Raw genomic sequence first — 15,257 nt, forward strand, 5'->3', positions numbered from 1 at the left:
GGGACAGAATGCACGAATGGTTGTGAACAAAGAATGTTACCCCTGTCTTTGAATACAATAGAATTAAGTTTGGTCTCTATGCAAAACAAAGATTTGGAATTTATGTGTGATAATATAACGATAACTGTTAAATTTTATAGAGACAAATATAGATTTTTTTTGAGGATGCTCCGAATGTTATTGCTTTTAAAAATGATTTGAAATTTTTCTTTTACTCCTTAAGAAAATTGTAAAATAGAAGTGCCTTAAGGGTCCGTGTACGGATCTGGTAATTGGATTTTCCGTTCTGAAACGGGTATTGAAAAACAAAAAAACGAGTGGTTATTTGATTTTCGTTTTAAAATACAAAAATTACAATTGAAATACAAGGCGTTTTTCCTTTTCATGATCAAAAAGGGATGTACCATTTTTTAAACCTGCTTTGATTTTCGTTTTATATTTAGAATAACAAGAAAGTAAAATCAGTAAGAGACAGAAACGGAAAAAAGGTCCGTTTTTTCATTTTCTGAGACCGGAAGTGGTCATCAGCAAGCGTAGAGCCAAACGACAACAAGATTCTCAGAGGGCGGAGCCAGAGAGCAGTGATTGGTCAGACCATAGATAATATAGAAGACAGCGCTAGCGTATCTAGCCTGTGTATATCTATGGTCGGCACGTCTGGTAGCATCTCTGGCTGCTGTTGACATTGTTTTTGGAGTAAAACACGGTAAGAAGATAAATACTTCTAACCAGTAGCGTTGTTTTGTTGTACGTTAAGTCAGCGACTTGTGAAGAGTTGTGTTTTGTCGTGTTTGAGCAGTTGGTCCGGACGCGTTAGCTAGCTAAGCGGCTAAGTTAGCTAGCGGGCTAATTAACACAGGTGGCTAACTTACCGCTGAACACCTGTGTTAGTTGCTGTCCCAGCTGTCCGTCATTATTAGAATGACATTCTCAACCTGTATTTCTCTGCTGTGTATTTTAGCTTTTAAAAAAGTTATTTTACTTTAAGGTTAACTGAAACCTGTTGAGCTGCACTGAAGTTTAACATTCAGCTGGTTTGAATTAAACCGCGCTTAACATTGCACATTACCTCGCTGAATCTCCATAATTTCATTAAATTCCTTCTCTCTTCCACTGCTCAAGTTCAATCCAGTATATAAAATGACATTAATAGTGAATAAACTAACAACCAGCCATTGTATTTATTTATTACTGCATGTATTTGTAGTAAAACATGAGATGAAACATCCTACTTTTGGATCTAGAACTGCACAAGCCGTTCATTTTCAGTCACCTGATGAGTTAAACTCCCCTTTTTATGTGAGGTTGAAGCAGAAAGTCTGAGTTAACAAAGAATGTTCTTTATAATTTGCGATACCTGTTATCTCTGACTGAGGCTTTAGTTTTTGTTGAGCTGATTTACATGTAGAAACTTTGTTCAGGAAGATTTCTCAGTAGCTCAGAGGACAGGCTGCTTTTTACACAACCTTGTAAGAGAATGTCTGTCAATGCTTTGAGCAGAATTTAGAAACACAACACTTCCTAAACAGATATTTTGAGGCTGTGAGGTTAAATGTTTGAGAGTATATCAGTGTGTTTGTTTGTGGTCTTTCTGTTTCTAGGTGGAAGCTGAATTAGTGAGGATGACTCCTGCTCCTGTCATCTCTAAGCTCCTCACACATCTTTACCTGCACATGAGGAAAATCACTCCTGTAGAATGCAGGTATGTTTGTCATTATTATAAAAAGATGTTGCCTGGTGACCTGTCAGAAACCCATTATACAGAGTCAGCCAAAATAATGTTTACACACATCAGGAAAAGAAAAACTTGCATAAATATTTCAATACCAAATTTATTCAGACATCATGAGATTAATAAAAGTTATCTTTGGCCTCTACAATTACAAGAGGTGCTCAAAGTGGTGGCCACTGGCTTCCAGACATTTCTGTTGTGTTGTAGACGTCACTTGTTGATGCTCCATTTATGAGGGTAGTGCCATCTGTTGGGAAAACATTGTACAACAGGGCACAGAGTTATCGTACTTTGATCAAACTTAGAAAGAGGTATCTATATGTATAGAAGTACTTATACAAATGAAATACTTATAAAAGTTTTTCTTTTCCTGATGTGTGTCTACATTATTTTGGCTGACTCTGACTCTGTGAACTTAATGAGAGGGGGAGAAGAGGGTGAATATAGGGACCTGGTGAAAGACTTTGTGGGGTGGTGTCAGCGGAACAACCTTCAGCTGAACACCGCTAAAACAAAGGAGGTGGTGCTGGACTTTCACCGGGCCCCCTCTGCAGCCCATCGGAATTAATGGATTTGCTGTTGAGATGGTTTCCACCTACAGGTACTTGGGGCTGCAGCTGGACAACAAACTGAGCTGGTCAGCAAACATAGACTCTGTACAAGAAGGGGCAGAGCAGAATGTACTTTCTTAGAAGGCTGTCGTCATTCAGGGTCTGTTCTAAGTTATTGCACATGTTCTATCAATCTATTGTGTCCAGTGTCCTCTTTTATGCTGTTGTGTGCTTGGGGGGCAGCGCTAAGAAGAAGGACATCCAGAGGCTGAACAGGCTAATACGTAAAGCTTGCTCTGTGGTTGGACTGAGTCTGGAATCTGTGGAGAAGGTGGTGGAGCAGAGGATGCTCTCTAAAATCAGGGCCATCCTGTCCAATCAGAGCCACCCCCTGAATTCGGTCTTCTCCCATCAGAGGAGCACCATGAGCTCCAGACTCCTGTCACTGAGGTGCTCCACTGAGAGACTGAAGAACTCTTTTGTTCCGCGTACCATCAGGCTGTATAATGCAGCCATTTCAGGAAGGAGCAGGAGAGGAGTGCTGGAGATGTCCTGAGCATTGTTTTGCTGTGTCTTGATAACTTGCACATTTCGGTGTTGTATTATATATTTATTGCATTTTTTTTATGTGTACTCTATTTTTTATCCTTGTCCTGTGTCTGTGTGGATGTGAGAAACAGACTGCTGCAGTTTCCCTCGGGATTAATAAAGTACCTTGATCTTGATCTTGAGAACAAAACTATCATTTAATTGTTGCTCTGAAAGCTTCTTTAGTGAAAACCGGCTGGTGTTCTGCTTTGAAACAAACTGCTGTTGAGGTCTGTGTTTTTAGGTTTAACCCCACAGTTTCTGAATGAACTGATTGTTTTTTTTTTCCTGATCAATGTGGACGTTATAATTGATGGTAACATTTACTGATCATATAATCAGCATGACAATATAACAGTATAACATTCTGACCACCTGACTAATACTGTGTTGGTCCCTTTATGCTGCTAAAACTCCTCTGACCCAGTGGTTCATCAGAACCTCTGGGGATGTCCTGTGGATTCTGTGGATCCTGTGGGTTGCAGGGTGGGTTCTACCTAGACCAGGCTGATCCTGGACCATCCCACAGATGCTCAATCAGATCTGGATGTGGGGAGTGTGGAACCCAGGTGAACAGCTTAGCTCTGTCGTGTTCCTCGGACCACTCCTGTAGTAGCAGTTTTAGTTTGTCCTGCTGAGGGAGGCAGCTGGCATCAAGGACTGCTGTTGCCATGGAGACTAGGGGGTTGTTTGTCCTGCAGTGTTTAGGTGGTGGTACATGTCAAACATCCACATGAATGTCAAGGTTTCCCAGCAGAACGTTGCATTAGAACAAGATGATGGATGTTGTTCTCTTCAGCTGTCAGTGGCCAGAATGTTGTGGCTGATTGGTGGATCTGTCTGCCTTTACTCTGACATCCAGAGTTATACAAAAGTGTAGTATGTGTGCAGTGCAGAAGAGATTTACTTTATTGTATGCGTTTTTTTTGTTTTTTTAAAGGAGAGCATTTTTTTATCCACCTGAATGAAGACCTAATCTTTCCCTTCAAAGGATAGTTAATTTTTACTACGGCTTCCATAGTGGTCCCATCAGAGAAAATCATATCCATATACAGATTTTTATTAATTCCAGGGCTGGTTCAGAAAAGATTATAATAATAACTAAATCAGATAATTCTTTGCCGCAATTAGAATTTTGCAGCCTGAGAGATGGTTGAGAAGGTTTGCAGTTCTTGTTTTAGCAATATGTTATAATAGAAGATCTTTATTGTCATTGTACATGAAATTATCTGCAAACCAGGAAAGTGCATCAGTCTGAGGTATATAAAAAATAAATAAGTAAAGTAAAATGCTTCTAAAGCCAATAATAAACAGAATATTTTGAGGGAATATTCTAAAAAGGAAAGAAAAGCTCCATTCTCACTCCTCTCAGGATAAACTGTCATTAAAATTGACTTTAAATTTAGCTTTAACACGAGATAAAAACATTTACTTTCATTACTGATGTTGTCAAGTTTAAATAAAGTTCATGCTACTTTTATAAAATGATGAAAGTGAATAAATTGTATTTCTGTGATCTGTTTGATTTCTGTCTTTTCTCCTGTCATCCAGATGTTCAGAGGGAGATGATGCCACATCTGGTCCAGCTGATGGAAGGTCTTGAAGTTCTCTGACTGGCCTCGACTGAAGATGGTCGTCTCACTGGATTTAAGGTTCAGATGCTCAGTAACAAACTCCACCAATGAGCCAACAGGGAAGCTTTAGGTTTATTAAATGTTGCTATGAAGGTATCACTGTTTTTCTTTGTGAATGCAATGTGCTCCAACTGAAACTTGGATTAGAACTTAGAAGTAAATCCTTCCATCTGAAAGGATCTAGTTACATTAATAACCTCATAACATTCTAATTTTTATTCCAGTCTTGGTTGGAAATAGAATCTCTGTACTGATTCAGGTAAAAACTGAACTTCACAGCATGTTGGAGCAAAACAACCAGATGAAAACTGTGATGGTGTTGGATTGTCAGACCGTAATGTTGCAGCTCAAAGCAGCTTTTCTAGCTCAGTTCATTCTGACATTCAGCTATGAATCAACACAGCAGATGGTGATCCATGCTGTGGAAGTCTCACATCTCCTGATTTAATGGAGCTGCTTTGCACTTTTTACACTGTTCATTCACCAACACTTTATTTAATAAAAGTCCCATCTAGTTTTTATGAGGAATGTGATGTTTTAATTTCTCTGTGAATAACTGCAGTCTAATGCAACAGCTGGAGTTGTAACATCTGTCCTGATATTGATCATGAAGTATTGATCAGAATACTTATGGTCAGCAGTCATCCCTGAAGTTTTACATTAAAATCTTTACTTGTGTTGTGAACTTTGGTAAGAAGCAGAAACTTTAGTGTTGCCATGGATACATGAGTGTTAAATTCTGTCTATGTTTCCATTTTGGGAAATTCAGTCCAGCAGATGAGTTTGTTTTTACTGCCAGCTACCATTCAGTCTGAGATATTAAGAATAAATAAATGTGCATAATGTGGAAATGAACAGATTCTATTTTTATTTATTCCTCCAGCTGCTGCACGTAAAGTTCCAGAATGTGGAGGAATTTAGTCTCACAATCACAGACAATAAATATTATCTGAAAGTCTGGTTATTGTTGTTTATCAGCACAATACAAAAAGATTCATGGTAGACATATTCCAGTTAAGAGTCTAGAATATCATGATTTATGTAAATTTACCTCAATAATATGAATGTTCAGGTTAAGATTGTACAGTGATATTTATTATGTAAGTTTAGCTGATTAAAGTTTATGACTCCGCACTACAATGTTATTTATTATTTAAATTTACATCATTATTATAATATTTAGAGTCAGATCCTACAGTATTGAGATTAAGAAATCGTTCTAGAAATATTCTATAAAATGTAAATACACTGAATTCATTTGGATATATTTAAGTGAGACTCTACAATATTATTTATGACACAAATCTATCTAAATCAAAATTTTAATCATTTTTACTCCAAACATTTACTGGACTGATTTAAACATTAAAATCACTCCTGTCTAATCCTCTGCTGTACGTTCAAACCTGAGGCCTTAAATAGAAACACACAAGTATCTGATTGAAGGAACTTCTGCAGAGTCCTGGTTCCAGAACATGATGATAAAATTATAGACAAACTTTAACAAAAGCTGCCTGAGAGTTTATAGGTTTTTATGTTAGATTTCTTCAGTAATTTAATGAGAGTTATCAGCAAAAATCAAGTGTTCATTTGATGAACTTCATTTCCTAAAACATCCAGAATTGGAGCTCATATCTTTGGCAGCTGTAAAGTTTCTGCTCCTTTAAAGTTCACAACACAATGAATGAATTCCTAAAACACTCTCAGTGCTGGAGAGCGTTTGTGATGCTGAAGCAGTGACCAGTTTTTCTGTTTCTTCTCTGGAGATGCACAATGACGGACGTCTGCAGAGACTGAGAAAGAGTCTCACCACATCCTGACATGAGGAAAAAGACTTTATTGAAGACTACAATGAGAAAAACTATCAGACAGCAGACGGCTGCATTCAAGGTGAGCTCTGAACATTTGATCAGGAACAGGAATTCAATAACGGCAGCACGAGCTTCATTTCAGTCTGTAGCTGCTGAATTCATGGATGAATCATCTGGCACTAGAGAAGAAGACCATCAAACATCCACGTCAGCTGATGGAGGTCCAAGAGTCTCACCCAACAAACAACCTACAGAGTGAAGACCTCAAATCTGATTGGACAGCCTCCTATTCAGCCACGTGTGAACAAATGCCTCTAAGCTGATTTGTTTTCTAAAATAAATCTAGTTTGAGTCCTAATCTATGCCTGTGTGTTTGCTTCTTTACACTGCTGTTAACAGTTTAGGCTGTTAGATTGTTCCAGATAAGACAAGTACAAGATTCTTCAGAGCCGTTCTACCACGAGCCTGACAGGAAGAACTCCAACAGCTACTGAATGTTCCTGTGGTCCCCTCAAGGCTACAGGAGGAGCCCTACGAGGACGAGCCGGTCCACCTGATGGAGACCAGTCGCTGCGGTTCAAAGCCAACACCGACTACGTGGACTTCTACTGGACCACACGGAGGCCTTCAAACCGGACCAACAAGTTCAGCGACTCCCCGACTCGTGGGTCTGAGGACGCCGCCGAGCCTCGGCCCAGCCGGCCTCCTGTCTGTGGGTGTTTGAGTGCTGAGAGGTTTGTGGATGCATGTGAACATGTCTGTGTTGAAACAGCAGCTTTGGACTCAGTAACGCTGGGAAAAACCAAGAGCTCCTTTATTTGTGACTTCCACTAAAAAACTGATGAAAATAAGTTTGCCAGGGTTCTGACTGATAACAGATTATTAAATAATGAAAATAATCGTTTAAATATTCCTTTAAACGATCTTTTTAGGGCTACATTTCCTTTACACTGACTTCTTGGTATATGTACAAGTATTTTGGGTGGAATATACCATTAAGCCTGATGTTCAAGGGTTCTTCTGGGAATATACCATTAAACCAACCTTTTAGGTAAATGTTCCAGGATGTTGGGTAGAATATACCATCAGATCAACCTTTTAGGTCTACATTGGAAGATTTTAGAGTAGAATATTACTCCAAACCATCCTTTAGGTCTACATTTAAGGTGGAATACTCCTTTACACCAAGACTTTTTGGTCTACATTGAAGGATTTTAGGTGGAATATTCCTTTGAACAAATTCTTTACATTTATGTTCAAGGATGTTGGGTGAAATATACCATCAGACCAACTTCCAAGGTTTACAGTAGTGAATTTTAGGTGGAATATACCATTAAACTCACCTTTTAGGTCTACATTGGAGGATTTTAGGTGGAATGTTCTTCCAAACCGTCTTTTAGTCTACATTTAAGGATGTTTAGGATGGTATATTCTTCCAAACCAACTTCTCAGATCTACATTTCAGGTGGAATATTCCTCCATACTAACTTTTTTGGTCTACATTGAAGGATTTTTTCTAAACCACCCTTTCGGGTCTATATTTGGGGTTTTAGGTGGAATATTCCTTTTAACCAGCCCCTCAGGTCTCTTTGAGGATTTTGGATGTAATACTTGGTTAAACCAACATTTTAGGTGCATGTCCAAGAATTTTTGGTGGAATGTTCCTTTAAGGTGGATGTGTGAGGACCTTGTAGGTGGAATACTTCCTGAAACCAACCTTTTAGGTCAACATTCAAAGATTTAAGGTGGAATATTCCTTTAAACCCACCTAAATTTCATGTTTTGATCATTATCAAGTGAGAAACCTCAATCTAGACTCCTCATAATGACGTTTGAGATTTATGCTGCTGTTATTTGTTTAGTCCAGACTGAACAACAGAAATCCACAACTGTAATTTTATTTCAGGACTCGGTTATTAAATGTCAAAACAATCCATGTGACTCTAAAAACTCAACAGCTTTACAAACTCTAAGATTAAACTCTCCACAAGGATCCAAAATAAGTTGGACTTTTACATGAGAGCTTCAATTATTCTTCATCTACTTCCTGAAAAGTTTGGTCAATAAAACAGACAAAAACTAATATTTTCAGCTGAACTAAAGACAGACTTTGTGATTTTTCTGCTCACATGTTGTTGTAAACTTACTCTTTCAAATAAATAGCCGCCTAACCCCCTGGAAACCAGCGTTTGTCCTGTTTTTGTGTTGCTCCTCGGCGAACCTAGACAGCCGGGTCGTAATGTTTTTTGAGCAACACACCGTACTATGACGTTTTTACAATGATGGTTCTACTATGAAACCAGTTTGACATGTTCAGGTGTTCTTTGTGTGAAAACTCAGAGATTTCAGGGATCAGAAGGTGGTTTTCAACTTTCTTTGTTTACTTTCTGCTTCAACTTTAAATTTCCTTCACTAAGCCAGCCCTCTGGACTTGCAGTAAGCTGTGTTCCTATTGGCTGTCCAGGTGGCTGCTTGGTGTTATCAGGAACACCTGAGCAGCTCAGTGTCTTCCTGCTTTATGTGGCTGCAGCCAAACATTTCCTCTGCTTCACCAGTGAACTGGGTTTGGCTCCATTGCTTTAGTTTGTTTTTTAGGCGTTGGCTTGCAGCTTCCAGCAGTAAAATCGTCTTTAATGTGTTTCTTGGTGTGTTTTAGGGCTTTGTACTGGATAGTTGTCTTGGTAAATGTGGTTCTTTAGCCACAGTTAGCACATGGTGCTAATGTGTGCAGTGATTAGTGGATTTGCTGCAGCTGAGTTGTGTCTTTATCTTGGCTGTGGTGAGTCTTTAGAGGTTTTTGGTCAGACACATTCTGTGTTCTTGTTTGAGAACCAACGTTGGTTGTCCAGAAGGTAAGAGTTCCTGTCCTGATTCTCTGTTTAAAGAATTTCTCTGGTAGGCTGCAGGAGACTTTAGCATTTGGGTTGTGCTAGTTTGGTTTTTATATGGTTTCATTTGGACAACTATCTTGAGGCCCCTCCATGTGGTTTAGTGAGGTTTTCTGGAACAGTTCTACAAATCAACCTGCAGCAGAAGAGACTTTGAGAGTTTTTAGGAAGTTCTGGAGACCAGACTTTAGAGCAGCAGAAACATTTGTCAGCAGTTTGAGCAGGAGAAGGTGAGCTTCAGAGCAGAAATGAGACGGAAACCTTCTTGACCCGTGTGGTGAGGTCCTGTACCAAGAGTTTGAGCAGGTTGTGAAGAGTCTGTAGTTCTTTGGTCTGAAAGCACAAGAAGAGTCAACTCATTAAAGGAGAAAACAGGAGATATTGTTGATTCTTCTGTCGCTCTGCAGTTTCCAGTTTCCTTAGACTGAATATCAAGTTTATTTTTTAAATTGTTTCCCATGTGAACCCAACAAGACTTCAATAAACTCCCTCCATCCCCTGGACACAACAGATTTTATTACCATGTTAAATCTTTTTTTTTTTTTAAATATGTTTTTGAGTTTTGATTATAGTTTTAGCATAGTTTTTTTTCTCTTTGCTTGTTTAGTTTTGTCATCTGTGTGAAAGGTGCTAAACAAATAAAGTTGAATTGATAAACTGAATAACTGACTAACTCATGATTGTGACAACAGAAGTATTTTCATTGTGATTTAAGGGTTTGTTTCATTTTCAAGGTTGGGGTTAAAATCTTGACAGAAAAAAAAGATTAAAGAAATAAACTACATTTAAAAAAAGCAATCAAAGGAAAAAACATTTAATACAATAAAACTAAAAAAAAAATTAAACATTAAATAAAATTTAATGATATTAAACAGGCAAAATATTGAATTAGATTATTAAACAGAAGCTACAAAATATGTAATTATGAAAATAAACAAAATTTTTGAACAAAAATATTAAACATTAAAGATGAAATATTTTAGATAATAAAACATTTAAAAAATACAATTAAACAAGAACATTAAACATTTAAAAAATACTAAACCTTTAATTAGATTATTAAACCTTTGAAAAGACAAAACATTTAATAAAAAAATGAAATGTTTAATTAGAAAATTAAATTTTAAAGACAATAAAACTTCAAATAGGAATAAACAGAAAATACAATGAATCATTTAAAAAGAAAATTAAACATTAAAAGGTGGTAAAACATTTAAAAAGAAAAACCTTAAAGATTTAATGGAAAAATTAAACATTGGGAAAGAAAAGGAAAAGCTGATAAAACATTCGAAAAAACAATTAAACATTAAAAAGACAAAACGTGGAAATCAAATCAGACATTAGAAAAGAATAAAAGGTGAGAAAAAAGCAAAACTAAACATTTAAGAAGTATCAAACTACAGACATAACATTTGAAAAGACACCAGTTAGACTTTAGAAGATCAAATTAAACAGAAGAGACAATAAAACGATCAAAAAGAGCAAGAACAGATAAAAGTCTTAAAGTGTTTTCTAGTCTGAAATGAAAACATCAAGTTGTTTCTTCAAACATTTCCTCTTTCTATCTTCTTGGTTTGATTATAGACAGATTTACTAAGAACTCATTTCAGAAAACTGCTTTCCAGATAAAGTCTACTAGTAGTTGAAGGCATGGATCAAACTATTGTTACCTTCTGATCTCCACAAATTTTACTGTTCAGTGAAGAGAATCAAAGTTTGTTGAGGATTTCTAAAAAACCCACAGGTGAAGGTCTGAGAAGAACTCGGATGGTCTAAATGTGAAATCAAGACTCATGGTCACAAGTTTTAAGGGATCTGTTAACCATAAAGTTCAAACTAACAGAGAAGTACTGAGAAACTTTTAAGATTTCAGTCCTCAGACTGTCTGAAGGTTCAAACTAACAGAGAACTACTCAAGAACTTTTCGGATTTCAGTCCTCAGACTGTCTGAAGGTTCAAACTAACAGAGAACTACTGAGGAACTTCGAAGATATCAGTCCTTGGACTGTGTGAAAGTTCAATCCAACAGAGAACTACTGTGGGACTTAGAAAATTTCAGTCCTCAGACTGTCTGAAGGTTCAAACTAACAGAGAACTACTGAGGAACTTCGAAGATATCAGTCCTTGGACTGTGTGAAAGTCCAATCCAACAGAGAACTACTGTGGGACTTAGAAAATTTCAGTCCTCAGACTGTGTGAAAGCTCAGGTCCTGAGGACTCGGTAGGTGTGGAGGCTTGGAAAGTCTTGGAACTGAAGGTTCAACCCTCCAGCACAAAGGCTGAAGTCCAACCTCCTGAGAAAAACGGTCGAGTCGAGACTCGAGTTAAAAAAAAAACTCGAAAACCACAAAAAATAGATGATAAATGCGCAAAAAAAAGAAGTTTTAGTATCTGAGCGAGTAGCTCAGGAGGATAAGAAGAGGACTACCAAGCGGAGGGTCGCAGGTTCAAGACCCACCACCGGCACTTTTCTTTCTTTGTCTTTGTCAGGATTTTGAGAAAATTTAAGAAGTGTCTGGTCTTGAACCAGCGACCTGCAGCTCCATAGGCAAATCCTTAACTCACTGAGCTACAGATCAGATACAAAGAAATAATTTCGTCGTCCCTTTGGCATCGTAGTTCCTCAAGTGACCACACGGGCGGAGCCAAGGCGGAGTCTGGGTGGAGCCGGGGCGGAGAGTAGGCGGGGAGGTGGGTGGTGGCCTCCCCCCTCTACTCCCCCACCTCCCCCCACCACCCACCACACCTTCCCCCGCCCCACGAGTTCTTCGAGTCGCCACGAGTTCTTCGAGTCTCCACGGGTTTTCCCCAGTTTCTGGAGTTTCCACCAGGTCGGAGGCAGAACAAGTTGTCATGAAGAGGTGTTGAAGTCGGCCAGGATGGACTGACTTTTTACAGCCACTGGAAGGAAGACCACTAGAAGAGCAGGTCTTTAACCACCATCCAGAAAATCCATGGAGTTGGTCAACTTTTATCAACCTCCATCCACATGTTCAACTTCATATCTTTGAGATTTTTAGCACCACAAACCTTTAGTATCACACTTTATTATCAATTATTAGGACTTTAATGGAATCCACCAGCAGATTTACTTTTTGTTGACAAACTTTATTCTTGTCATCGTGGGACTGCAGTATTTAAAACTGTTCCTTCTATTTGACCTCATGTTTAGTAGTTTTAGTGGAGAAACTTATTTTAATTGTCCATTAGTCTCTTAAAAACCAGATAATAAATTTGATTAGTCAAGATGTTTAAATTTCTTACTTTGTCATATTTTAAATATGACAAAAAAATATAAAAATAAAGTGTCTTGAGACAATTTGACCTGTAATTGGCGTTATAGAAATAAAATTGAATTAAAACTGTATGTATCTTGTAATGTTGGAGTAATTCAGCCATATATGTTGGAAAACACATTTTCTTTGACCATTAATCTGTTGATTGTTTTCTCCACTAATTCATTTCTTGTTTTGGTTTATAAAATGTCAAACCCAAATATATTCAGTTTACTGTCCCAACAACCAAAAAGATTTACATTCATGATGCAGGAATCAGGCAGTTTTTCACTTTTTATCTTAGTTTAGTCAGAAAGATAGTTGATAATGTGTGAATTGTTGCAGCTTGTGAGCAGTAAAAGGTTTTAATCTTTGGGGCCGAGTGTCAGAAAACATTTAGAAACCAACATCAACAAAACATTCAACAAAGATTTGAACATCATTAAAGGGAAATCCAACTTTTGCATGACAATGTCTAATTAAAGGACATTTATTTCCAACGTAAATGTGTGATATTCATCCTCTGGAGCTTTCTCTTCACATCGTCTTCCACCTGGACTGGTTTGGTCGGGAGCATGTGCAACAAACATTTGAAAAACTGCACTTTAACATCAATGAATGACACTGAAGTTTAATCTCTACATAAATGAGAGTGAGTCTGGATGTGCTGCTCTGTCATTAACTCCTAAGTTTAGGGAAAGTTCAAACAAAAGAGGACAGTTCAGATAAGACTTGAAAATGAGCTTATTCTGAACAAACATCTCAGACTTTCTGAGCTTCAGCACCTCTAGCAAGACATTTTAACAACAAGCAACTCAAGAGATCCAGAAGTTGGAGAGAGTTAGCTTTAGCTGAGCCAAAGAACATGTGGGACGCTAACCTAGCAAACATTTCAGACTTTTCTCTGTGAATTCTGAGAAATAATTTCGTATTTAATGACAGAGCTACACATCTTAACCCACTCTCATTAAAACAGACTCTAATTCAGTGTCATCCATCCATATTAAAGTGCAGTTACCCAAAATGTTTGTTGCATGAGCTCCAACAAAACCTGTCCAGGTAGAAGGCCACTTTGACAAACAGGAAGTGGAAGATTCCAAGCAGATTTATAGAAGGGGGAACCGGACTGTACTAAGTGTGGTCGAGTATAGAGGGGTGTTTTGTGGGTTTTTAAGGCTGATAATGATTATTACTGAGACATTTGGAGTATGTTCATTTGGATATTCATTTGCAGTAAATGAAAGTATTTAAAATCTTGGAGTTAAACTTAGAAGAACACAAACTCTAACAGTAAACTTTGTTGATACGTTTTTGTTTTGTTTAGAGATGTTAAGTTAAAGGAGTTTTATTCGTGACACATAACCAATCAAATCACTCCAGAAGACAGAGCGACCACAGGTAGATAAAGGTTCAGAGCCAAAGTAGCGCCATTTTTAAATGTATTTATTACCGTAAATCAGTAAAAAATAGTGATAATCAGTGAATCAGTCAGCCCACAATTACTACAATTCTATAATGTATGTCTCTCTCCTTTGACTTGTTATTTGTACAATATACGATGTATATGATGGCGTTTTTTCATAGCAAAGGCTATACTATGATGTTTTCTAAGAGACATACTGTTTGTTCTGGCCCTGGGTCGCTGCACTCCTCCTCTGTTGTTTTCTGGATTGTACTCAGCTGCATGCCTTCGTCCACCCGGCCTCCGTTGACTCGTCCCGCCTGCCGTCTCTGGAGCTGAAGCTGGATTGGAACAGACCAAAGTACAGTCCAATCACGATGCCAGCTGCCTCTCAAAAGGCTCCTTCATCTGGCAGGTGGCGGCACTTCTTCTGAGGGAAAGCTGAGCTGGCCCGGCAGAACTTTGGAGATGTGGTCCAGTGGTTGGTGGATGTGTGGGGAGATAGAGAGGGACCTTTGAATTGTTCAGAAAGGAAAACAGGAAACCCATTGGTAGTTTTAGTTTAGGGTGCTACTGCGGTGTGTTTTTGGGTTTTAAGAGGTGAACAGGAAGAGTTTTTGTTTCGTATTGATTATCTTTTACTTTGTTCCTGGTTGGAATGCCCATCAATGTCAACGTGAAGTTCACTTTTAGTTCTGTTTATTTATGTTTATTTTACTACCACCCATTTGCTTTTAACCCCCTCACATGTTGTGTTGTTGTAAACTTACTCTTTCAAATAAATACTCGTCTAACCCTCTGGAAACCAGCGTTTGGACTGTTTTGGTGTTGCTCCTCACCTACTTCAGACAGCCGGGACAAAACAACGTTTTGTGGACCAAAGGCTTTTCTGTGACATTTTTAGAGCAACATGCTATACTATGACGTTTGTTGGGCGACACGCTATACTATGACGTTTTTTTTGTTTTAGTTTGTTTCATTGTTTTTTAGCAACATATTATGAGAATTTGAACTGTTTTAAAAATTACTATACTTTTACTTTTGCAATGAAATATTATTCTGTGGCATTTTTTAGATGACATATTATACTCTGGTGTTTTCTTGAATAACATACTATTTTGACAATATACTGCACTATGACATTTTTTGAACCACATATCATACATGACAATTTTAGGCAACATCCTATCATTTTGCACTTTTTGAACCACATAATAATCAGTTGGTTTTTTTGCCGACATGCTATACTATGAACTACAGGCCATACTATGTTATTCTTGAAAAGTATACTATACTTTGACATTTTCTGAACTACATCCTGTACTATGGCATTATACACAGAGTGCTTTGGTTCCATGTTGATTTATAATCTAAAA

General features: G+C 37.8%; 1 long non-coding RNA gene across 2 annotated transcripts; it reads left to right on the forward strand.

Moving 5' to 3' along the window:
- Positions 1-576: 576 nt before the first annotated feature.
- On the forward strand, positions 577-6,674 carry LOC129348858 (uncharacterized). Of its 2 annotated transcripts, XR_008601582.1 has the most exons (4): positions 577-706; positions 1,602-1,702; positions 4,423-6,395; positions 6,459-6,674. It is a non-coding gene; the product is annotated as an uncharacterized LOC129348858 (long non-coding RNA). The 2 variants fall into 2 exon arrangements; XR_008601583.1 differs by lacking the exons at positions 577-706; positions 1,602-1,702 and adding an exon at positions 1,713-3,440.
- Positions 6,675-15,257: the final 8,583 nt, after the last annotated feature.

The sequence above is a fragment of the Amphiprion ocellaris genome, chromosome 5 (genome assembly GCF_022539595.1).
Source record: "Amphiprion ocellaris isolate individual 3 ecotype Okinawa chromosome 5, ASM2253959v1, whole genome shotgun sequence".
Classification (NCBI taxonomy): domain Eukaryota; kingdom Metazoa; phylum Chordata; class Actinopteri; family Pomacentridae; genus Amphiprion; species Amphiprion ocellaris.